The sequence below is a fragment of the Amblyomma americanum genome, chromosome 4, assembly GCF_052857255.1.
Source record: "Amblyomma americanum isolate KBUSLIRL-KWMA chromosome 4, ASM5285725v1, whole genome shotgun sequence".
NCBI lineage: Eukaryota > Metazoa > Arthropoda > Arachnida > Ixodida > Ixodidae > Amblyomma > Amblyomma americanum.
The window spans coordinates 112,594,426-112,618,950 of NC_135500.1; the positions used below are offsets into that span (position 1 = coordinate 112,594,426).

At 48.7% G+C, this 24,525-nt stretch overlaps 1 long non-coding RNA gene across 2 annotated transcripts in view; it reads left to right on the forward strand.

Moving 5' to 3' along the window:
* LOC144128217 (uncharacterized) overlaps positions 1-14,065 on the forward strand; it is a 159,863-nt gene extending 145,798 nt beyond the window's left edge. The window contains exon 4 of one of the 2 annotated variants that reach the window (XR_013313743.1): positions 13,805-14,065. This is a non-coding gene — a long non-coding RNA (uncharacterized LOC144128217). The remainder of the gene's footprint in view (positions 1-13,804) is intronic. The other variant, XR_013313737.1, reaches the window with a different exon arrangement.
* The last annotated feature ends 10,460 nt before the right edge of the window (positions 14,066-24,525 follow it).

The following is a 24,525-nucleotide window of genomic DNA, read 5'->3' on the forward strand; positions in this document are numbered from 1 at the left end:
AAACGGTCCACAAATTATCACTCTAGCTATGGGAAGGCATACACTGTGTTCTTCTACTGCCTGTTTTATCCACGAGACTTCTCCCGTAAAATCGTCCACTGACACGTAAGACGGGTGGACAACGTGCATCGTCGCGGCGCTATCACGAAGCACCCTGCACGGTTTCCCGTTAACGCGCAGCTCGTGCAGGTATGGCTTAAGGAGCTCTAGATTCTCGTCGTTATCCTCGACGCACGAGAACACCAAACGTTGCTTTGTACTCTTGGCTGCAAAGTGCCCGACACCATTGCAGTTGTAGCAACGAAATGGCCTACTAGCCTCAAACTCTTTTTTTCGCGGCTTTGTCTGCTCCCTTTCTCTTCGCCTGTTCTTCACGCTTTTCTGGCGCTACCTTCGTTGCCTCTGCTTGCTCCGAACTTCTAGCACTTCGCGTCTTTCTGCTAGGCCCTTTATCTCGCATCGCGTTTCGAGCGTGTGACGCACCCTCTTCAGTGCTCAACCTTCTGCGCGAAACGTACTCCTCTGCTAGCTCAGCGGCCCTTTCAACTGTGTCGACTTTTTCCCTGTCTTGAACCCACAGTTTCACCACTTGGGGAATGCTTCGGTAAAATTGGTCAAGGCAAAAACACTCAATGATTTTGTCTCGACTTTCATAAACCTCGGCTCCTTTTAGCCACTCTAGCAGATTCGTCTTTAGCCCATACGCGAAATCCGGATAGCCCTCGCTATCGTTTTTCTTTGCGTTCCTGAAGCGCTGTCGGAAAGCTTCGGCTGACAGCCGGTACCTTTTTAGCCGGCTGGCTTTGACTTTTTCGTAGTCAGCTGCGTCCTGTGTGCTAAGTCTCGCTATGACTTCAGCTACTTCACATGGCAAGAGTGTCAAAAGCCGTTGCGGCCATGTACTGCGAGCAAAATTCTCCCTTTCGCAAGTTCTCTCAAAGTTTCCCAGGTACAATCCTATGTCCCTTCCACTTTCATAGGGCTGCATGAATCTGTTCATTCTATATGATTGTACATCACTTGCTCTTTCAGGAGTACTTTTTCAGGAGTTCTTTTACCATCTTTCAGGAGACCCGGCTCTCGAACTGTCGCCTTTTTTTTCGATTTTCGCTTTCAAGCTGCAATCGCTTTAGATTTCTTTCTTCTTTTTCAGCTTCCCACTTTTGCCGTTCTTTCTCTTTTTCCCATTCCGCTTCCGTTTTTCTTTTTTCTTCGTGTACCAAATTCCACGTATCTACCAGCTGATCGTCATCTACGTGTTTTTCAATTGTCTTGCATATTTCAAGTTTTGTAATTTTGTCCTGTACTTCTATTGACAGTTCCTCGCATAACAACAGCAAGTCCGACTTTGACAATTTCATAAGGTCCATGACAATGCTTTCTCCGCTTTGGCAATGCTATCTTCAAAATGTCGTGAGATTACCCCCTTCTCAACTGACATGCACTTCCCAGTGACTCTAGATTATTCTCTCAAAATCTGAAGCCTGGCGAATCCTATAGCAAAATGCCGAAACGCTTACCGGTTGAGAAATCACGATGTCGCACGGCCCATCCCAGCTGCTGCCAACCAGTTGTTGGGGACGAGGGGTCCTTGAGTGAGCTGACTCTTTCAGCGCCGCAGGTCTTTTCTCCGAATGACGTTGTCGGACTTGGTTATGAAGGAAACTGTACAGGGGGTTTATTTTACATTATTTACAAGATTTTGGAACACATTGGAGGGTGATGGGGGAAGGTCGGAGGATCTGAGAAGATCTGAGGATGATCGAGGACTCCTTTCACGGCACTCGTCGTCCCGTTTCAAAAAGGGTCCGGTCCCTAGGATTCCCCAGGTCCAAGAATGTCTTCGCCAGGTTGGGCGTGGCCTAACTTGCGCTGTCGTGCACACACACACACACACACACACACACACACACATAGGGACACGGCCCCGTCACATGCCTCGCCGGAGAGAGGGTGCCGCTCGACAATCGCCCCCACCAGAGAGAGCGGTGTCTTCGCTTCCGAACGACAGTTCTCACGCTCCAGCCGGACACGTCTTCCGGGAAGTCCGAATGGGCGAGACGCCGGCGAGCAGGCATAGTTGAAGGGGTGAGTCACCCCTGCTTGGTGCTGGCGGTCGGTAACTGCCTCCGGGCCGCACGATCTTCCGCGAACAAGGCTTACAAACGGCAGTGAAATCCTCCGTCTCGAATCCAATAAACCTCGCGAGGACCGGCCGTGGGAACCAAGTTGCCTATCGCCGTGCAGGGACCCCGGCTGCAGGTGCCCTGGCCGAATACGCAGCTGAATCAGACCACCGGCTGTCGCCAGAAACCTTACAGTAGTTAAACTGTTAGCTGACAGACAGCGCCCCACTGCTTTCTCGTCGGAATCAGCCGCGTATCTGCCTGATGGGTGCATATTGTACACGGATGCATCACATACTGCGAAGAGAGGTGTTACTGTTGTGGTATAGTCTCTTCCATCCGCATCTCAACTCTCGCGCGACGTATACCTCGTATACGTGCACTTCCCTGGCATTGGAACTTCAAGCCATTTGCAATGCCATTGCTTCCCTTCCGCTCGTTCCCGCATTCAATGCAGTTCATATTTACACCAACTCCCTCGCCGCCCTTAAACAGGTGAAGGCTGTTCGGCGCTCATTCCAGATTACATAATTAGTAGTTCTTGTGTTCATGTGCTCAGGATCTACATAACGCTCAAGCGGATGCTATTACTCACCTTGACACATCAGATGACCCGCAGCCTTCCCCTCTTCCCCCAGATCCTCTCCTGTCTCAAGTTTCCGATTCTGAAGTTCTGCGCCAGCGAACACGCGCTCTAATTCCTCCGTGTTCGCACCCTCTCCCCAGTAGTCTTACTCGGCAGGAGGAGGTATCTGTGCGCCGGATTCGGGCAGGGGCGGCTCTGACACCATCAGTCCGTCATCGATGGCGTGCCAAATATCTGCCAGCACCTGACAGGTGCCCTCACTGTAGCGCTGCACCGGACATTTGTGATGTGCGGCACTTGTTGTGGACGTGCCCAGCGACGGCTGCTATAAGAAAACGGCTCCTCCGGGAGGTGGGCCTGCAGTGGAACCTCGAACGTAACTATATGAAGTGGACCATGAACAATCATTTCATCGGCAACCTCTGCAACTACCTCAGCGCAACGGGTCTTCACTCCTTTTTTCAACTTTTCTTCTCCCGCATTCCTTCACCTTTTTTCAACTTATGCCTCATGGCATAAGAAGCGAAGAGTTTATCTTTTAATTATTATTTTAGGTTTCTTATAGTGGAAAAGGACGTTCCTCGCTTGAAGTTTACGTGAGCAGTGGCTGTTTGAGTACGAGGTGAAAAGCCGGTGCAGCTTGTAGACTAGGGCACGTATATCCCGATGGAGAACTGGCTTATCATTTCACTGTTCTCAAGACACCACTTTTGACGATACATGTATGCCAACAAGAGCTTTGAATTTGTTTTAAAGAGTTCCCAAGTGTTCTCACCGTCTAATGCTTGACTGCTGTTTAAAAAATCTGGAAAGGAGGAAACAAGATCACGTGATGGGATGCATAGTCACCTTTGTTGAAAACAAACTTTCATCGATTGTTTATGCACGGTCCGTGCGACTGACAACGTAAAACACGCTACAACAAAGGTATGATGACTTAGACCAGAGAATAATACTATAGCTACTGGCGAGGTTGTGTTTGAGAAAACTAAATCCAAAATGGAATACTTCGAGTGTTCCTGTCTAGTTGTCTCATATACAAGCGGTGTTAGATCATTGACCGCGATGAGCCCTGCAAAGGCTAACGCCAGTGCAGACTTGTCTGTGGGTATGAATTTTTCATACTTCCATTCGACGTCGGGCATGTTAAAATCACCATGGAAGAAAACATCATTATTCCGTGGGGAAAGGCACGGTGACAGATCGTTGCAGCACTGGACAGAGTTTTGAACAGACGACAAATAAGGGGACCCTAATGTAAGGATACCACCACAGCGCTTCGAAATATTGGACCACACGGATTCACTACACGCTGGAGACACTGCTATCGGCTTCGAACCGAAGCATGTCCTTGAAAGTACAAAAACACCACACCCGTGGTTGCACCTGATTGTCCCGGGCATATCACAGCCAAAAGGGAAAACCTCAGCGTCACCAATAGAATCATGCAACCAGGATTCGGTTCCGAGTGCGACGTCAGGCTGCACTGAAGATATCAAAGTGGCAAAATGGTCACTTTTATTTTTTATTTTTAGGGCTACGACAATTCACAACGAGGAAATCTTGCTCATCGGACACCGGATTTGACCGGCGAGGATAGGGAACATATGAAGAAGCGAGACGGGGCCGATTCTCAACGACTAGCTATCTAGCAGTTTCGATAACCTGTTCACAGGCGGCTTCGTAGGTGAAGGACCGATTGTTGGCGTATAACTCATTGAAACTCAATTTATAGGTCACGTCTAGTGAGCGGCCATGGGTGACAAGCTTATACTGCGCGCGGTGCACAGTAAGATTCAAATATTCTCGGATCGAATATGACTTGCCCTTAACAGAAGAGTAAATATGCAGCGCAAAAAAAAACCGCACGGACGATAGAAGAAACAAAAACACAAGCGCTGACACTGCCAACTGGATCATAACGGTTTTATTCACACGTGCAACAAATACCGTCGAAAAAAGAAATATAAAGCGTCAAGTGGTCGAGCAGGATGCAACACAAAAAAAGAAACCGAAAAAGACCGGACACTAACCTGTTAAAGCGAACATATGACATTAGATATGACAGTTCATTCTTGAGGAGGGCGACTGCTGGTGCGCTGACGCGTCTCTCCCTTTTTGTTGACGATGAATGCCTGGGAGATTTCTCTCGCTCCTTTGTTTTTATACCTTCGTAAAACGGGCGTTTCGTGCTACCTGAGTGTATAGGTGCTGGAATTCTTATCGTGTAATGGCAAATTTCTACCTGTTCCAATCCTTACTGAATTTGCATGTTCACGCAGCCTGTAATTGAGGCAACAGCCTATCTGACCGACCTAGGCGCGGCCACAGGTTAGCGTAATTTCGTAAACGACTTCATGCTTGCCGTGAACAAAGCGGGTTTTATGTTTTTCGACGCATCACCTCGTTTTTCTTTCTTTCTGGTTCACTTTTCGGCAAAGGTCGCCCAGATTTTTCGGTGCTGAAAACACAACTGGAATTCTAGCGCGGCTTCCAGCCTTATATTGCCGATGCGATACAGAACGCACGTGTTGAATTTTGAGTCTTCTTTTTGTAAACCATTGAACGGTAGCGCTTCATTTTTCCATTCTGGAGTTCCGCTAGGTCCAGTTCTGCTAGATCTATGAGTAAAGTCACGGGAAAACCTGCCGATTCCAGGCTCCTAATTTGGGATAGAAAGCTGGCACCAACTTTATGTTGGAATGATATTCTGAGTCCATCCCTCATTGCTGCGACGGCGGTGCTGCGTTTAATCACCTTTATGTGTGCAGACTCGAAATGAAAGCATTTTTTTAGAGCGAGATGCGTACATCCAGCATCGATTGTGTGGGTCAAAAGTCGGATCAAGTTGACGTTGAGAAGTGAGACAGATCCTACGCCTTTCATTTACTTGAAATCCAATTTTTTTGTAGCGACATCTTAACCAGCCATGTACAGCCGATTTAACCGTTCCTGACATGGGCTCTACTGCGCATGCGCCGAATTATTTGGGGGTCGCGAAAAAATCGGAGTATGTACACTCAATGAAAAAATAGATCAGGCGCCGAAGCCGGGAATCAAATGAGGGTCTTTGGCGTTCGAGACGGGGGCGCTTCCACTGGACCACAGCGCCTCTTATTTTTCTTTATTGCATGGAAATAATGCTGAAACAAAAAAATTTAGCATTCTTACGCCACAAAGCACCAGGTCACCATACCCTTGCACGACCCGACCTTCCAAATAATGGAAAGTCTGGGACGCACATTCATGTATCCATATCAGAGCGCCAGTTAGGCGGGTCTTTCAGGGCAGCATATACTCCCTGCGCCAAAGCGCTTTGCTCACGAAACGAAGATTTTGACGACAATGGTGATTCGGTGTGGCGGCCTATTATGCGGCTCTTTCAGAGACTAAATAATTCCAGCAACATAAATAGATCATTTGGCACAACACAGTTTTTCTCAACAGGCAAAAAAAGGGATACACGTAAGGTTCGATATCAATGTACTTCATAATTGTTCGTTGTAATAAGTACCAGAAGAACATAGCATCAAAACATAGAAAAAAAAGGTCAATTGTGTCTGGTGCATTGCACAGGCGACTATTCTCCTTGCATGGCGCAAGCATCTCCTTAGCGTGAAGCCATGATTTCACAGGCAGAGTGGATTTGTGCAGTTTAAAGACGAATGTTTATGCAACAGAAGAAATGCACATTCGCCTAACACGTTTTAAAAAAACTCGTGTCAAGCAACTCTAGAAAACGTTGCCAATACAACGGTACAGGAAGCAAATACTCTGTAAGTTCCTGAGTAATCTGCCTTATGGAGAGGGCATACAGGTACTCTAAAGAAACGCGCACAGTGATGCAACTGAAGGTGTCAGAAACTTCCCTAACGAATCCCCATAAAGGCCCCTCACGAGTGTGTTCTTTGGGTGCGTATAGGAAAGGCAAATGAGAACCGCAATCGTGACCTAGTGGTCTGGGCGTTCGCTTCGGCTGCGGGAGGTGGTTGGTTCTAAACCCACCGCCGGACACCCACCGGCAAAACGGGTACAAGCCAACCCCGGCCCGGCGCGCTGCTTCTTCAGCGGTGTGGGCTTGGAGGAGGCTCCGCAAACCCCGCTAAGCCCTTTCGAGGGCAAACCCAGTTTCGAACACTCAGCCTGCAAAGGCGGTTCGTGTTTCACTTCAGAGTGAAGAGTTCGACTCGCTCGTACGCTCTAACCAGCGAAAAGCTCGACACTAAGGTCCTTCGTCAGAAGCGATTCAGAGTATCAATGCAGTCCTGGGCAAGTCCGGTTTTTCGGGCTGTCCGACTTTGTGATGCGCTGATCCGTCAAGGCAACAGTTGCCTTGATGGATCAGCGATAAGTTCCGCCGTCAAGCAACCTTAAATCCGCCTCGTGCGGTAGAAGCCCATTTGTGCCCATTTTTTTCAAGGTGGGTCAAAGAACCATTTGCCAAGCATTTCACCCTAAATAAGCCGAGTGCCAGACCAGAGGAAAGCTTGTATCCATTGTATCACCGGTGGGTACCCGGCAGCACTGGGGATCGAACCCCACACCTCCCGCATGCGATGCAGCCTTAGGTACTAAAGAAGGGTGGTTTGCCGGTTTGAAAAAGAAAAAGCGCGAAACAAGCTGACGCACGAATAAGTGAACAAGGCATTTTCCTCCAGAAACTAAACACAGAAAGAGGTTATCGCGAAGCATGGGTTCCCATTGGGAACGCCATACGAAGGTAGCAAATATTCAGTGCATCAGCTGAACTTTCTTCCTCGCACAATAGAGAACCTGCAGCACTTAGGCAACTTTTGCGAATAAAAAAATGTTGCAGACTTGAGCCCGCGGGCAAACACTGACAGGTCGCTGCTCATCCAAGCGTGGGTTTATCGCCTCATAGAGATTATCTCTGAATCCCAGTAAGCTCCAGTGTTGCTAGTTTCGTGTTGAGGAGCCCATAGGTACTCGAGGGTCCCTCAGTCTCAGCTTATGCCACAAAAAACACCTGGCGTTGTGACACAATTACCCAACAAAAACCCCTTGGATTTATCTAAATTAGCCGCACCTTATACCTTACAAAACTGTTCAGTCAAATGTAATGCCTCAAGCACACTCTTTTTTTCAGAAAAAAGAGGGCAACATCCCCTCCAAATGCTAAAATCTTAATTTCACATTGCTCCAGGGAGAAACCACAAATAGTTGAGCTGTTAACAATACTGAGGCAAAGAAATTCAAGATATGTGGAAACCAACAAAGGCGAGAGTGGGCAGCCTTAGCCAAGAGATAATTCGAATTGAATGTGTTTGGTTAGCTCTTGGTTAACAATTAGCCTCATTGAGGACACCTTAGAGCACAGTGTTATGCCCCTAAGCAACACATCTCCGAATAATGTGCGTTATACGGCTGCAAACAAAAAATCGTGACGAACTTTATTAAATAACTTGACAACGTCATTCTGAATTAGAGCTACTTGTCCGGTCTCATCTGATGCTGTCTCTAATATTGAACGTGCAATATGAATATGGATTTAGAAGCTGCGGCCTCTGATACCACAGATCTGATGCGTTACTATTAAGTCAGCGACAACTAGCCGCCGACGAATGCAAAGAACCTTCGTAAACAGTTTGTAATCAACATTATAGAGGGAAATTAGACGATATCCGTCCACTGTTTTCAACCGATTTGTATCTGTACTTTTTGGAGTTAATATTGTATGCCGCCACAGCGGCTCGACATTGGGTTATCAATAAGGCACGTCTAGTGAATGCACGGGTTTCTTAGAAACGCATCTTCGAGTTCTGTACTGAGGCATGCATGAGTAGTTATTAGCATGTAAATTACAGATGTCCGAATTAAGCGAGTACCATGCGTTTCCAGTACACTTCCACCCAGCTTGACATGTGGTCGTAGCGCCATGCCCCCCCCCCCCCCCTTGCCATGCACGGAGGTGGCCCGGCAGATGGCGCACGTATCTTCTGAGTCTGCGCCTTTACTGAATGCTGATGTGTCATCTATATCAACGGGTGCTCGACCACGAGGGAACGCTGTCGCGTTTCCTTCTTAAGGCGGAACTTAAGCGTATCCCAAATATATAGACGTCTTGCCGACGGCCGTCGCTTTTCCACCGAAGGCGCAGGCACGGCTTTAAACGGCACTAGTATGTGTGCGGGAATAAGTGAGCCAAACTGTCTGGCTAAAGAGCCAAGCGAAGAAATGAAGCTAAAATACGTTACCCTCCGCAGTGGCTAAGTGATTAGGGCACTCCACTACCAAGCTGGAGATCTCTGGTTCGAACTAGGCCGCGGCGGTCGCGTTTCAATGGAGGCGAAATGGAAAGGCGATTATGACGTGTGCAATGTGTGCGCATGCCAAATTTCTCCATGCGTTCAAAATTACTCTGTAGGAGTCCACTATGAAACTTTCTCTGATTCTTCTTTCAGTCTCTCTTTCCTCTCTTCTCTTACTGCACGGTACGGGTATCCAACCAGATGTGCGATGGTGGTGGTAAAATCATTTCCTCTCTTCCCTTACTGCGCGGTACGGGTATCCACCCAGATATGCGATGGTGGTGGTAAAAAACATTTCCTTCGCGATATTTACAGAGGTGTGCTCGGCAAGAGGCCTTTTGTGGGTCTCGCCGCTTACAATGCAAGACGGAGTTCTTCATTCCGGGATGCCGTTGGTCTTGCCGGCGGCGCAGGTCCGCCGAACCAGGGCCTGTTGGGCTTATAGTTCCTACCAGCCGAGCAGGGCCGCGTCCCAGTCCTCTCGGGTAGGGGAGGGGGTGATGGAGGGATAGAAGGACTTTGCCTGCATGCCCAGACCATGTGAAAGGTGTCGGCCGCCTCCCCACAGAATGAGCAGCTGCGGTCAAATGAAGAGTCTAAGTACATGATAACCGCCGGGCACAGCAAGGTGCTTGTAAAGAGCCTAAGAGGTTCGTTCGCCAGCTTTACCCAGTCCCTTCATAGGAACCGGGTAGCGCCAATGTTCGACACGAAAGTGCTCAGTGATACCTTTAAAAGAAAGTAGAGAGCTGTTATTTAGGTTAAGGTCCACCCAAAAAACGCCTGGTGCTCGGTAAGTGAGTGCGCGGGATGACACATGAGCGGCTTTGTTACCTGGCATGCCTTGGTGGCCGGGGATCTATATGATTGAGCGATGAGTTGGATCGCCGTCGCGAGTACTTTGGGGAGGAATTTGGAGAGCAAGGGTAGTGATCCAATCAAACTTAAAGCTAGACCTCTCCACCAGAGTCTGGGAGGATCAATTCAGTATCGGGATGGAAGGTTGCGAGGGCGATTTCTACCTCCTCCGCATGCAATGAGCTGGGTGCTCTGACCGAGAAGCCTTCCACCTATTTTCCCTCATGTATGACTGCAGTTGTCTACTATGTTCCCCTGGAGTGGCAGGGGCCTGCAATGTAGACGTAGAAGACGTGTTTCCTTGAGCCATAGCGGGGGTGCAGGGAATCCGCCCGTGCCTGTTACCGATCATTATGGGCTTCCTTGTCCCCTTATTCCGAAGGGGCCGAGCGTAGAGTGCGCGTCTCCACAGTTCGGAAACTCGAACCCGTGCCATTGTATGGTGGTCATGTTTGATATGTAACCGGTCTAAAAGGCGGCGACCGGACATGGTCTCGGAGGCACGCGTGTATTGGTTAACGAGATGCGCCTCGCGAACTGATATGCTAAGAGGGCCCCTGGTCGCTGAAGGAAAACATTAATGCGATCTCGTCATTCCCTTAAAGCGAACCTTAAGATCGTGCGGATATTTTCGCTTTAGTTTGGCTGGATGTTATCACATGCGAATGATCTTTCGCTTTTCATTGGAACCATTACATACTTCGTTTTCCTTGGACTGGTTTTATGGCTGGCTACATTTTTGATACTTTCACATTCGCTGCATTATGAAAATTTCCACTTGGCGCACCGCGCTGGTTCAGTCGATGACGCCCGCTGGCTTTCGGCGCCGCTTTACCTTCCTGAGTACGCGCCTATCGATTCTGGTTGTCGCTGCGCCCTAATCTCCGCTTCACTGATGCAGATTTCTACTCTCGCTCTAGGCACCGGAGGCTCCACTCGGTTGCCACGGAGAGAGATGCACACACCATCATTTTCGCCTAATGGCACTCATACTGGCTACTCGGCAAGACGTATTTCCTCATGACGATGGACTTCTGAGCAAAAGAAAAGATAATGACGACTAAGATTACGGCCGACGGAGAAACTGAAACAGAGAAAGCAATGTTAAATATCATGGTTGCTGTTAGTGCATGCGTCGCTTACGTCTTTCTATCCCTGTCATAGAAGCGCTACACTTTTTGTAACGCTGAGCAGCTTCGGAACAGAAATATAGTGCTTTAAGTACCGAGACGCTTCATTGACGTAGGCTAAGATAGGTAGCGGATGCTGATCTTTAGAAGTATATACTGATGAGAATAAAAAAAGAGCACATAGAATTATGGAGGCAGCCTCAGCATATTGTTATGAAGACGAAGAAGAGGGCAGTGGCGCGGGACGGAGTGCTCGCGCTAGGCCTTGAGCCACTAAATCATGTCTTCATTCTGTCATCATGTCGTGCTTTCCTTGGCTTGCCACCACGTAACAATATGAACACTGCCTTGCCACCATTCCTCAACGAGACAGTCTGTAAAATTTCCAGCCGGTGATCGCTCGTCGGCAAAGATGTAATCACGGCAGCTATTTAAACGGCAGCCAATATAATTCAAGAACACGGAAAGTGTATCAAGAAGAATAAGATAAATCTTCCTTCAAAACTCAGGAAGAGAGGATGTTCGATTTGAGAATCAATGTTAATTAATGGGAGTGAACAAAAAGAAATGGCTTCGGGGAGATATATATTGCTGACCAAAGATAATGATGATCAATTAGGGTAACAGAGTCGATTTTAAGAAGCACACGTGGTGGGAGCCTAGGAGACTGGTGTGAAGATAGGAAGTTTAGGTATTTTAAGATATTTGTTTTTCGCAACTCGCGCCTGATAAGGCTAATAAGACACTAATGGAAGTGTCCTCTCAATTGAAGTTGAAACAACTGGACCAGTGCCGATGCTAATTAAAATCAATGAGAAGTGCTAGATCAAGATTTCCGCAAAGAGCGAAGAAGCAGACTGCCAAACGGGATGCAACCAGGCTGGACGAGGCAATTCGTCATTCGGTCACGCTGGCACTTTGGATCAGCTAAAGTAACTGCGTCTTGGTGGACAAAAATAGTTATTCGATACTCCATCGCAGTGAGTCACCCAATAGCACTAGTTGAAGTGATGTTGAACGGGCCCACAGGTTTCGAAGATACTATGCAGGTTTCATCGCGTACAATCACCACAGACGTTGCGTATGCCAAATTATCAAAACATGGACGAGAAATGAAGTCAATATGTAATTTTTCAGTCTGAAAGTGCCATAGATAATTGGAACTCTATATGTAAAACGCATTCTTCACACGATCAGCGCTACAAAATAGAAAATGAACTACACTAAATTATAGCTTTGTTGCATGTTTGCGCTAAAACGCTGCTTGAGAGGTTCATCCTGCACGATGCGTGTGGTGTCAATGAAAACACTTGTGCCGAGGTTCACGTGCTGTATCCGAAGTCACGGCAGCAGAGATACGATAGGCGAAAACGAAAACAATCTCTGTATTTAGACGCCACTAAAAAGTGAAGATTGATAGACAGAAGCATATTTTGGTGGCACCTCATGCGATATTAAAGGCTAAAACGCTACTAGAAACTTCTTGTGTGTCGGTGCCGGTGCGCCTAGAAGTGTTTGGCTACGACGCTGGCTTCATTCCTGTCGACCGCGAATGGCTGATTGAAGTGAGAACTGTGGGTATGAGAAGCCCTTCTTCCCCGTCAAACGGAAGTTGAATGGCATCACAGCACGCTTCTATACGCTCGAGCCTTCTTGTCATCCGTGATGCAACTCTACAGTACAGATGAGGTGGCGCGTTGAGGGCAAAGTTTATAACAATGCTGGGGCTCTGCGTGGACACAGACGGTACGTTTCAGCGTGCTCTATCTACTGCAAAAGGATGTTGGGCGAAGCGGCAAAGGTAGAAGGCGCTCCAGGCCTGAGTTAGCAGATAGCGAATCTAGATGCATAGCCTGTGTGACCGCGCTAGGACTCGCAAAAATTTTGCATAAAAAAGGACTGAATTTTTTAATCCTATGTTGCAACATTTGCGGATTCTACTTCACTACTAAACTTATTTCGCATGAGATGTGCGTTCTCTGCCTAGTCAAAGGCCTATTAGCAGTGGGCACGGGCGGGTGTTTCCTATGGATACAATGCCACGTATAAATTTACAGGCACTGAGATTCCATCACGAGGACCGTACGAAATCCTGAAATATTCGACAAAAAAAATTGATGAAAGCATTTTCGCCGAACGTAAATTGCTCCTTAACAAGTTTTTTAAGCCATTGAAATGACAGCTACTTCAGCGATGGCGTAATGCTGAAGTAAACCCTATTTTACCAGTTAAAATGTTAGTTTTTGTCTTTAATATCTCGCAGGAAGCGCGGCTCTGAGTAAGCATTGTGACATTTTAACCTGAAGGCAAGCTGAAGCACTTTTCGGGGGAAAAAAACGAGTTCCCTGCGGCATTTGACAGCCCTGCCTGTGAGAGCTGTGGTTGTGAGGAGACCATCGCTCATCTTCTCTGTGAGTGCCCTGCATTTGCGAGTGCAAGACATACACTGTGTTGTGCCCTGGACCGCCTCGATCCTCGCCCATTAACAGAGCAAAAGATCCTCGGTCCGTGGCCACAGCAGTCGACTGCCCTCAAGGCATACAAGGCACTCTTTGCCTACTTGAGAGCGACTGGATTGAGTGACAAATTGTGACAGCGTTGTGCGTGTGTGTGTTATGCCTTTTTCCCTTCTCCCTTCCTCCTTTCAGTCCCCTCTTCCCCAGTGCAGGGTAGCCAACCGGAACCCCCTTTCTGGTTAACATCCCTGCCTTTCCCTCTTCCTCTTTGCCTATCTATTTTATAGTTTTTAGTCCGCCGATAAAGTATATCTCATTCAAAAAGGGCGGAAATAAATCTAAAAATCTTTTTGGACCGAAAAGCGCCCTATCGTTTCAGGGCACCGAGCGAACGCCGCTGTTGCCCGCGATTGGACGGGTCCATCATGACGTCATCCACGGGGATCCCCGGCCAGCACCGACGGTGTTGTTGCGTAGCGCGTTGCTTCCGCTCTCTTGACAACTACGTTTTGGAATTTATGGAAAATTCAAGCAATGCTGCACAGTTCGGAATCTCACCACACATGTTCGAGCCATCGATCAGCAGCTTCAGAAAATGACGGAGCCGACAACGCCGCGGAGTGTGTCGGCAGAGAAAGTCAAGTCGCGACATTTCACATGCTGGAAATCTCGACATATAGATTCGTTTTGCGTAGGTGCAAGCAAAAGTGGCAATAAAAAAAGGAAATCACGTCGGAACGCTGTTGTGTACTTTCTGCTGCATAAAAGCCGGACAACCAACTTTTTGTAACGGCTGTAAACAAGACCGAATTAAATTCGCCGGCATTCTTACACAAGTCGCGCGAGTTAGAGCATTTGTCTGTTCGGTTATTTAGAGTGACGTGCCTAATTGCACGTAAAGGCCTTTTGAAACTACAACAAAATGCCAAACAGTATGAGTTGGCGTGGAATCACTGCTGTACTGCAGCGCAAAGAGACGAGACGACGGAGGAAGCTCTGGTGTGCGCTATTCCTTCTGTCGCATGTTAGGGCTACGGTACAACCAGGAAACTTATGCACTTACCCCCTTGCTTTTATTGCAACCTGTGCACGGTTTTGAGCGATAATTAATGCTCTGTTCTGGAGCTATAATTATTGCTGCTCATCAAAACTAGTGTGCTGCGAGATATTTATAGTTGCTGCTGTTGCGTATCAAGATAACCAGCAGAATTACTTGTCTCAGACATATGCGCACCGCGGCTCGACGGCTTTCCCGTTCTGACGCAAGGACAAATTTGCATGAATTTTGACGCCATTGTAAATCTTCAGCCATGAGCAAGGCGTTTGTGAGTGCAAATGTTTGCATGCTCGAGTATACTAGGTTGATATAATCAGTATATTGCTCACTTAGGTGCAGCTGCACGTGCTGCGCGCTGATGAAAGAATAAGAAGATTGTTTGTACTGCCAGGAGGTTCAAGAAATCCGGAAAAAGCAAAAAAGTGCACACTGCATAACGAACTCAACAGAGTTAAAGAATGTGTGCCTCAGTAGGGCAATGCTGGAAGTGGCTTTAGCTCAGCATGGATGTAAACCTGCTGGAGAAGGCTAAAAGTTTACAAACAGGTAAGAAAATAATACAACGAAGAGAATATTGATAGAAAAAACACATTTTGCGCAGGCAGAGTCGGTATGCTGTGTAATGCCAGTTTGCAAGGCTAACGTGGAAGAGGCTGCAAGAGAACAACCGACACATGCTACTAAGCTGTGTGCTGAGCGTTGTTCGAAAGCAGTACCATGCTAAAACTGATATATATACAGGCTTCAAGCATTACACAGAACGCCCGAACCAGAGAAACCAAACGGCACTGGCAGAAGATAGCATTGTTCACCAAATCGTTGGCCGCAGCAGAGCATGCTAAACAGGACGGCCGGCCGACTCTGCGTGAAAAGCATTACTTCCGCCAGGTCTCCCTTTTTGCCGTCCCCCCACTTGGCGCTTCCGGAAGCGACAAAGGCGTGTCGAAGGCGGGCTTTTGAGAAGCTATTGCAGCTTTCTTTGCAAACAAAGTAAAGAAAAAATTACACACATGATTTCCAAGGTCCCTTCTTCGCAACCACAACGCTTCATGCAATATGAAAACCGTTTCAGCTTCCCCTTTAAAAAGCACTCCACACAGCAGCCTCAGACATTATGGATGGGGTTCTTTTGTTTCCTGAAAACTGTTAACTATGACTTAGAAATTAGTCAGGTTAATATAATGCACAATGAGTGACGTGGACGCCGCTGGTTAATTTTTTTGGAGAATAAATTTTCTTTCCACTATCTTCCAACAGGCAGGATTATTCATGAAGAATGCGCAGCTCCCAACAGGCCGACATTCTCGCTGAGTATTCTAAAAATATGAAGTGTGGATGCTGCATAAAAACTCGAAAACACCCACCGTCTCAAGAAGAAAAAAAAAGGACGCGCGTTGTAAAGCCATACATTTTTGTCCTTTGTTCTCTTAACAATGTACTCATACATCATTCTTATTCTACGAAAGGCGCCACAGCATGTCAAGAACAGCTTTGCGAGCAGTTGAGTAGCATACAAAAGCAATGAAAAGCAAAAGCGCAGCAGTACTAAGCACGTGCTGCCGACATGTTTCTTGAATTCAGAACAGACGAACTGAATAGACAGCTGCTCCTCAGCAAGGAGAAATTGTCGGCCTCTCCGTTATTGCGCGCTTGTTTTGAGAGCAACAAGATGTACTCAAAGCTCCTGAAGACGCACTAAGTGCACCAGAAATATATGCCTGCAAAAGTGCAAATAAGCTTGAGGAAAGCAAGAGCTCCGTCTTAATATGAAGGCCTCAACTGTGATATTTATCTTCTGCCTGTTTCTCTTTCTCTGTGAGTAAATAATCCGTTTTGTGGCTAGATTGCTATTGAAAGTCCTTTAGATGTTGGCTGCGTACGAAAGTTCCGAAAATATAATTGTGGTTGTAAGCGCACGTTGAGAAGGCGCAGGAGTCTGAAATGTATCCGGGCCACTCCTGTACAACGCCATTCATAGCCCGAGGACGTGATATACGCATGTCACTAGTACACCTCTTACCTCTTCGTTTTGAAGTGGTACCACTACAACGCTTCGCATGTAGGCCTCTCATTTGCAGTCGCACATGATTATACGAAGAGCAACGTACACTGCAGAGTAGCACTGTTGTTTATCTGTACGGTATAGTGCTAATTTAATATTATAATTGCGTTCCCTAGTTATGCTTGCCTATAGCTATGCCTACCGCCTACACGGCGCTGAATAAGAAAATGAACAATTTTCCTCTCGCTGCGGCTCGACACCACCAGCCCGAGCGGTTGATGGATCATACTTATTCTTTTCTGTAGTGGAATACAATTCAGAAATGCAGCGGCATCTGAACCTCTGAGGAGGCACTCAGGAAATGGAGTCGGCACAATTGTCATTACATCGTGGTTAATTCAGAGAATACGGGTACCGACCGGTAATACGATGGGTGAGAGTTTTCCTGTGGCACGGTGCTCGGCTTATCTGAGGTTATATTCCTGGAAAAGGGGTCCTTCAACCCATCTTGAGAAGCCAAGCATACCTTGTCCCATGGCGCTCCTTAACTATGGACGCCTTTGCGCTGTAAGAATTACCACTATCATCAGTTCTTAGAATACGTCTGCAAGCCTGCGAGCCTATCGTTGAAAGGGGAGTTGGCATGCGTAAGGATAAGTAGTGATAAACCGCCGCAGCGCCACTGCGTAGAGAGCCTCCTTTGAGGTGCATTCTCAGCTTCGTTCTGGAGTTGCACCCAATTAAAATCAATAATATATCCTCCTATACTATTGCGCCAATATTCACTCGCGCCGGACGATGATTGCCGACGTAGGGTTTGCAACAAGAGCATGTAATTTCATGCGCCTAGTGAGGAAAGCCCGTGACATAAATAATACGCTTTACTATCCTTCACTACCCGAAACACAGCTTCACACGCCGCTAAAAATGAAAAGAACGAAGGTGAGCTCCATACGACTTAGCCGCCGAGGAAATGCGTACGCTCGCGAGGAGACAGGTGCGATAGGCGCCAACGGCACGCGGAAAGAAAACATGCTGACGTCACGAAAAGGCTCGCACGTAAAAGCGCCGAGCCGGCGCAGCACGTGTTCAATGCTGCATTAATCCGCAGCGAGTGCCCAGAGCAGAGATCAGTTCAGGGAGGCAATCTTGAGGTGTTCCTTGCTCTTAGAGCTCTCACCTCAACTTTTCACGGATGAGAGGTCCAGTAATTCCGAGACATCCCACTAGATTGCTTCGATGCACGTAGGCACTGTGGTGGTCTCCATAGTTCGCTGGAGTATTGATGCTGGACCAGACACCGAACCTCAAGTCAGAAAGACTGAAATCACGTCGCTAATTTGCGCTGATTCACCCCTCCCCCTTACGTGCTGCATGGCTCTCAACCTCAAAAATGATTTCGAGAATGGTGAATCAATAGTACTCCAAAATAATTTTATAAGTACGCGATACCAGCGCAATCAGTTTATAGGTACAATTTTGCACTGTGTGGGACCACTGTGTCATAAGTATCATCATCATCGCGCACAATTTCTTCGAAATCTTCAGTTTTAGAGCGAGAGCACTATCTGAAAAATTACGGAAGACATTTTGTCGAGACTAAAGTGTGAAACAGCGGAAGCACGACACCATTGTCAATGGCGATTTGGTGCGTCGGAAACACCACGGAGGCACACAACTCCTACAATCTTATGTGAATGTTTGCTATGGGAAGCCGTCTTGATGGAGTGGTAGCGTCTCCGCCTCAAACACCAAAGGCCCTGATTCGATTCCCAGCCTCGACACAGGTTTTTGTGCGGGGGTGCGACAGTGACGTCCCGACACAGAGGAGACCAATCAGGAGGCAGGAAAGCTGTGACAGTTTCTGCTAACCGCAGATGACCTTGACAATGAGGCATTTAAGGCTTGCGCCTGAATAGCAATCTCGCAAAAAGGCGAAGCCTGTGAAATGTCTGTCTGACGCCTGCAGAAATAGAAGAACTATGGCAGCTACTGCGTTTCGAATCCACGGAAGTGCGAGCAGATCGGCGTCGCTGGCCACTGGACAACAGCATTGTGTTATCGTAGCAGCCGATCACGCCTCGTCTGAAACTGCCACGCTCTCGCGCTGCTCATTGCACGTTCTCTTCTAACGAGCGCTCTGTGGCGCTCTTCAGGGCGGCAGCCACGCACCCTTCCCCTTAGCACACTGCACGCGTCAAGTGTGCTAAAACAACAACAGCGGTGTTTCAAAAGTGACGTAGGTGGTTTTAGACCTGTTTGTCTACGACCAGTCAGCTTCAATATCGTGCGACGACTGTAAATTCTTCACCGCTGGGGCGACAGTTTTGGGCATTTAGGCGGTTGGCCACCCCTCAAACGTGCAAGCTTCTTGACCCGCATTTTTAGTGAAACAATCCAATTTGATTGTCTTTGCGCACCGCCGCTTTCTGCAAGCTACTACCGTTGGTTTGTCCTGTGTGTCGCCAGTACTCATGATGGTGTCACATTTCAAACCCAAAGCCTTCACCTGAGCGTCGGAAGCTGATCTAGCGGATCTCAGAGGTTCGTCGCGGGTGGCATTTTTCTTACCTAGCAAATCCATCTCATCCTTCCAGGTAATGGTTTCTTTGAAAAACCCACCCCTCCTGTGATTGCCTCCAAGAATAATAACCAAATTATCAGCGATCTGTCCCGAACCGCCATCATTTTCCGATCACTGACCAGCTGTTTGTTTCAACGCAGCACTAAGCCACATCCCTTGCTTACGATCAAACTATCGCCTGGCGCTAATCGTCTGTCACAGCTCGCCGGAAACACAAAACAGCCTCTCTTCATTCAGCTTTCTGCAGAGGAGAACAGCTTATTTTCCTTGAAGTCTGCTGTTCGGAGCTCCTACTTTTTATTAGCTACCGTGGAAATTCAGTCCGCATTGGGCGGTTCAGCTAAAGTTGAGCTTTTACCTAGCGCCTCAGCACTTCAGTCAGGTAGATCACCATGGCGCTATTTACCAGAACGCTGTCTTCCGCCATTCTGGCTGTCTTTGTTCACTACCTGCACCGACGGAAGGCTATTTCTGGTTCCTTTGGTACGATAACAGGTGAGCTCACTACTTTCTTCAAGTACTATGGGCAAGCCCACGATGCCGTTTGGGTAGATGCCGCATGTACAGCGCATGAAGCTGTAGCAGTTGCCCACAATCCAACCCTACCTCACCCCCTAACTCAACGTCTTCCCTCGGGCTCTACGCCTGAGGAGGCAGAGGAGACCGCCATCGCCCTAGCCCTTACACGTTCGGACGCCCAATACATCTTCAGCGACTCCAAGACGGCTCTGTCCAACTTTGCCAGGGGCAGGATTCACTCCCCTGCCTGGCAATTGTTGAACACCCCTACCCAAAATTTACCGCGCAGGGTAGAGCTTCAGTTGGTGCCGGCTCACTCTGGGAACCCTGGAAACGAGGCTGCCGATAAATTGGCCCGAGGTCTGATTTGCCGGGCTCAGGACAGTCTCGATCCAGGATTATCGAGGGAGCGAGTGCACACCTTTGCGGAGCTCACGCAAATACCCCGTTTGGACCGTCGGACTTACCCTCCTCCCCACCCCTCTCTTTCGCACTCCCAACAGATCCTCTTCAGACGCCTCCAGACCCGCTCTCTGTCATCCCCTCAGCTTTTATCCCACTATTGCTGCACATCCCCTGCATGCTCCCTATGTGGTGACCCCCACGCCACACTCTCCCATATCCTTTTCGGCTGCCCTGCTGACCCTCCGCCGCGGGGACAGCACGCCATATCGAGCTGGGAGGACTGGGAGGTCCTGTTTATGTCTGCAGACCCGACATCGCAGCTTGCTGCGGTGACTCGGGCTGCCGGCGACATGTCCCGGCATGACCTACTTGATGCAGTGCTGGACTGCGCAGTGGCCCAGGGACTCAGCTGGGTCTAAAACTCACTTCCTGAATAAAGTTTTTCTGTCTGTCTGTCTGTCTGTCTGTCTGTCTGTCTGTCTGTCTGTCTGTCTGTCTGTCTGTCTGTCTGTCTGTCTGTCTGTCTGTCTGTCTGTCTGTCTGTCTGTCTGTCTGTCTGTCTGTCTGTCTGTCTGTCTGTCTGTCTGTCTGTCTGTCTGTCTGTCTGTCTGTCTGTCTGTCTGTCTGTCTGTCTGTCTGTCTGTCTGTCTGTCTGTCTGTCTGTCTGTCTGTTGAACTGAAATCCTAGCCTCATTTGCAAAAGCGGCCTTCGCACTTCGTCGAGAAAGGACCTTGTCCCACCATTTACAGTTGCCCGCATTTCTTACGAAACCATCCTTAGTGCCTTTGTTGTGGTTGGCTGTGTTGCAACAGTTTTCCTTAGCCTTTTAGTGCATAAGAACTCTTTCACCAGGTCCAACCCCAGTCAAGGAAATTGTGCGAAGCTTGACCTTGCAGGCGACCCGCGCGAACAGAACTCAGCATGTGCCACCAGGACAACGCTTACGCCTTTTGTTCGTCCATCGCGCCTTGCGGTGGCTGCCCCACTAATGCGCTCCGAGGCAGATCGTACTCCGAAGAGCCTGCTGTTGTCGCATGTGCCGCTCTTGTGGCGCCGCAGCTGCAAGGACTCTTGCTACAATCGTTTCAATACCAGGCTATACACTTGCTCTCGCGCGTCTACTCGGCTTAACTACGTTAAATGCTTGCCACTTTTTGTCAACGCGTCATTCGGTCTTTGTTGCCGAAGTGGCATGTCCTGACTGGCCTAAGCTGCCCTATCATTAATCTCCTTAGCAGCAGTGGTGCCATCAACTGACCTAAAGGGATTCATGCGCGGTTTCTCACATTCTGATGGGAGTTCGGTCCACCGCTGTCACTAGTTGGCGCTGAGCCAGCGTGGTCGGCCCGGAGAAGAGACTAGGAAGCCGGAGACGAGGTTATGATGAAGAGGAAAGAAAACTGTAGGCGAAATATTTGCATCATGATTAGGTTACAAGTGCAAATAAAAGTAGCGAAATGAGTGAGGTAAGAGAGTATTGACAGAAATTGCCTAGCGCTCATAACAGTGCTATTTTTAGAACCTGCCCCATTAGTAGGTCCCTATATGGAGACACCAGTTTGTGCACAATTGTCCAATGGGCTGGACGCATGCGATATCTTCAGGGGTGAGGGGGGGGGGGGCGCCAAAAGCAGGCTTTGACACCGGTGTCCACTCGCAGCAGTTCCGATAGCGATGACGATGGGGCAAACAATATGGAGCACTTCGACTTGCGGCGGAAATTTACTCACATGTCAAGCAGCCCCGCTGCAATCAGATGATGATCTGGTTTACCCTGGCGCCCTCTTTCGGGGAGATCATCTGGCTCTGAGGAGCTCGCAGAGCTCAGTCTCCAGCGAAGCGTGGAAAAATCACTTTCTACCCTCTGTCACCTCCGGAGTAAGGACAGGATATATAACGCCCTTCGTCTGCCCCAGGCGTCGTCTGGCTCTCGCACTCTCACGCTATTGTCCTGTCCCGCCGAAGCGGCTTGCTGGCAAGAAGGCGTATGACACCTGCTTTCCGTCACCAAAGGGAAGAGCCACCGCGGCTGTCATCCTCTCTCTTCAGTTGGCGTCCGACCAACGCGCTGCTTGATAGCTATGTTGTTTGCTACTCGGAGGGCGATCACAGAAAGCAGTCTTTACAGAAGCCCAGGGCTAAAACCACTCATTTCGCATTGAGCGGTTGGCAATAGAACGATCAAATATTATTTTGTAGCGATAGGTACAATACGCTAGCACTTCGAGACTTTAGCGTGGCGCCCCTTGAGCTGGGTGGCCGCCTTTGAGCTACGTGGTGGCCCCGTGACTGGTCATGTGGTTGGTCACGTGGTACAGAGCAGCTGCCGGCGGCGCGGCGCGCCGGCGAAACCGACTGAGGAGAAAGAAGGGAGAGGGAATCTACGTCCAGGGTCGAAGATGAAGAAGGAACGCCCAGCGAAACGCAGCGGCCTCCCTACTTTCCAACATCACATGGGCTCAAAAAAGTGGCTAAAAAATTTGGCGTCACTTTGGTATTTTCTACCCCTAGAAATCTCCCTGGTTTGTGCGCCCAAACCTCTGGGGGCCAACAGCAGAATGGTGCTTGCACCACTAAGCACCAGACGAAGTTCACCATGTGCGCAGTGGGGGTGGTTCACTCCATCCCATTGCCCTGAGGCAAAATATATATTGGGCAAACTGGAGCGTGCCTAAATGAACGTTTAAGGCAGCACCGAACAACTTCGGTCGCGGGCACGGGAAGCAATTTATTTAGCCTTGCATGTCAAGGACTGCCACTGTTCTCCTCGGTTTCACCTGGTCAGTATTATCGGCCGGGAGAAATCAAGAAGTGAGCGCTAGCTGCTGGAAGCGTTTTTAACCAGAAAAATTAAGCAGATATGCGCAAGCGACCCTTCAATCATAATCACTGAAAACGAGTTTCAATTCTTACCATCGCATATATTGCCTCACCTTGTTTAAAGTGTGCGCTTGCGCAGGAATGTATGTATAACTGTGGTTTTATTCATCGCAATAAATCAGTTGTAAGTCCAGCGGTGTTGTGTGTGTGCCTCCTTGTTCTTGTCCTGCGTCTATTTCGCTGGTTCCACCACTGCGCATTATGAACCATCTAGCCCAGCAATCTAATCAATTGACCTATAAGCCACGTGCAATTTACACTATTGCCCGCGTGTGCGCCGGTTAGAGAAGCATCCCAAGTAGAAGCAGAAGCGCGTTAGGCGTGAGACAGTGGCAGCGTCAAAATTGAAGATAATGTGCTTGGTCACGGATCAACTAGCGGTCGGAATCTGAAAAGTTAGAAATCCTTGCGAGGAGGTTCACCTGGTACGCATCGCTTGCACAGTACGCTTCACCTTTTGCTTTGAAACCACGAGGAGGCACAATCAGACAGCAGACAGTGGAGCTCAAATGCGCTACACTACCTTCGACGCTTCATGGCCTTAGGAAGGATTAACGACATTGTCCGAGACACCATGCGCAGACTCATACTTCGCCAGATGTTGCCTCGGATGACTACGTTTGTGCAGACGGCCACTTGGAGAGCCGCAGCCTGACGAAGCAGTTGTGCGCAATGGACGAGCACTCTCCTAACAATAAGAATCTGATTAACGGGGCCGCCTGCACCAACGACTGTGGACTCTTCAATCGAGATTAGTTTTATCTCGTCCCCTAGAGTTGATTTTTGGCTGCAAGTATCTCGCCGAAGAGAACATGACCACCCTGGAAGGCCTCGAAAGCGCCGTGCGAAACACACGCTCATGATGCGGCTTTTAAGGGGAGTGAAAGGCACTTTTGGCGAACTTCGTATCTCTTGCTGTAAGGAACCGACTCCATTTACTATGAACATCGGATACAATGAATGCAATCAACCTCGCCATCATGTCAATAGAGTAAATCATAAGTGGGCTCGACTGTATGTCCGTACGAAGCCGCCACGGTGGCCTAGTGGTTCCGGCGCTCGGCTGCTCACCCGAAAGGCGCGGATCCGATCCCAGCCGCGGCGGTTGAATGTTTCGATGGATCCGATCCCAGCCGCGGCGGTTGAATGTTTCGATGGAGGAGAAATCCTAGAGGCCCATGTACTGTACGATGTCAGTGGTTGTTAAAAAACCCGAAGTGGTCGAAATTTCCAGAGCCCTTCACTGCGGCGTTCCTCACAGCCTGAGTCGCTTCGGCACGTTAAAACCCATTAAACCAATAAGCGCACCTACGTCCGCAAGTACCCAGTCTCTGCTCATCACTGGTGACGTTGCCTCGTCGCTGAAACCTGCTGAACCAGTAGCTTTGCTTGCTCGATACCCTGCTAACTTCTCTGCGCTTGGACCATGCTGCTAGACCCGCCGGCTAAGCCCTCAAAATCATCGCACGCTGTGCAGAGTTGAGGCTCCTGAAGTGCAGGCCGAAGTTCCTTGCGAGAACTTCGTGGTCGGTATCGGGAATGGAATTCATCTTAACGGTGGCGCAAACCTAAACGAAGTGACGACGGCAGCTAGAGGATTTCAACGTCCGCCCTGTGGTAATTTTCATTTCGACTGCTGCTAGGCTGCACCG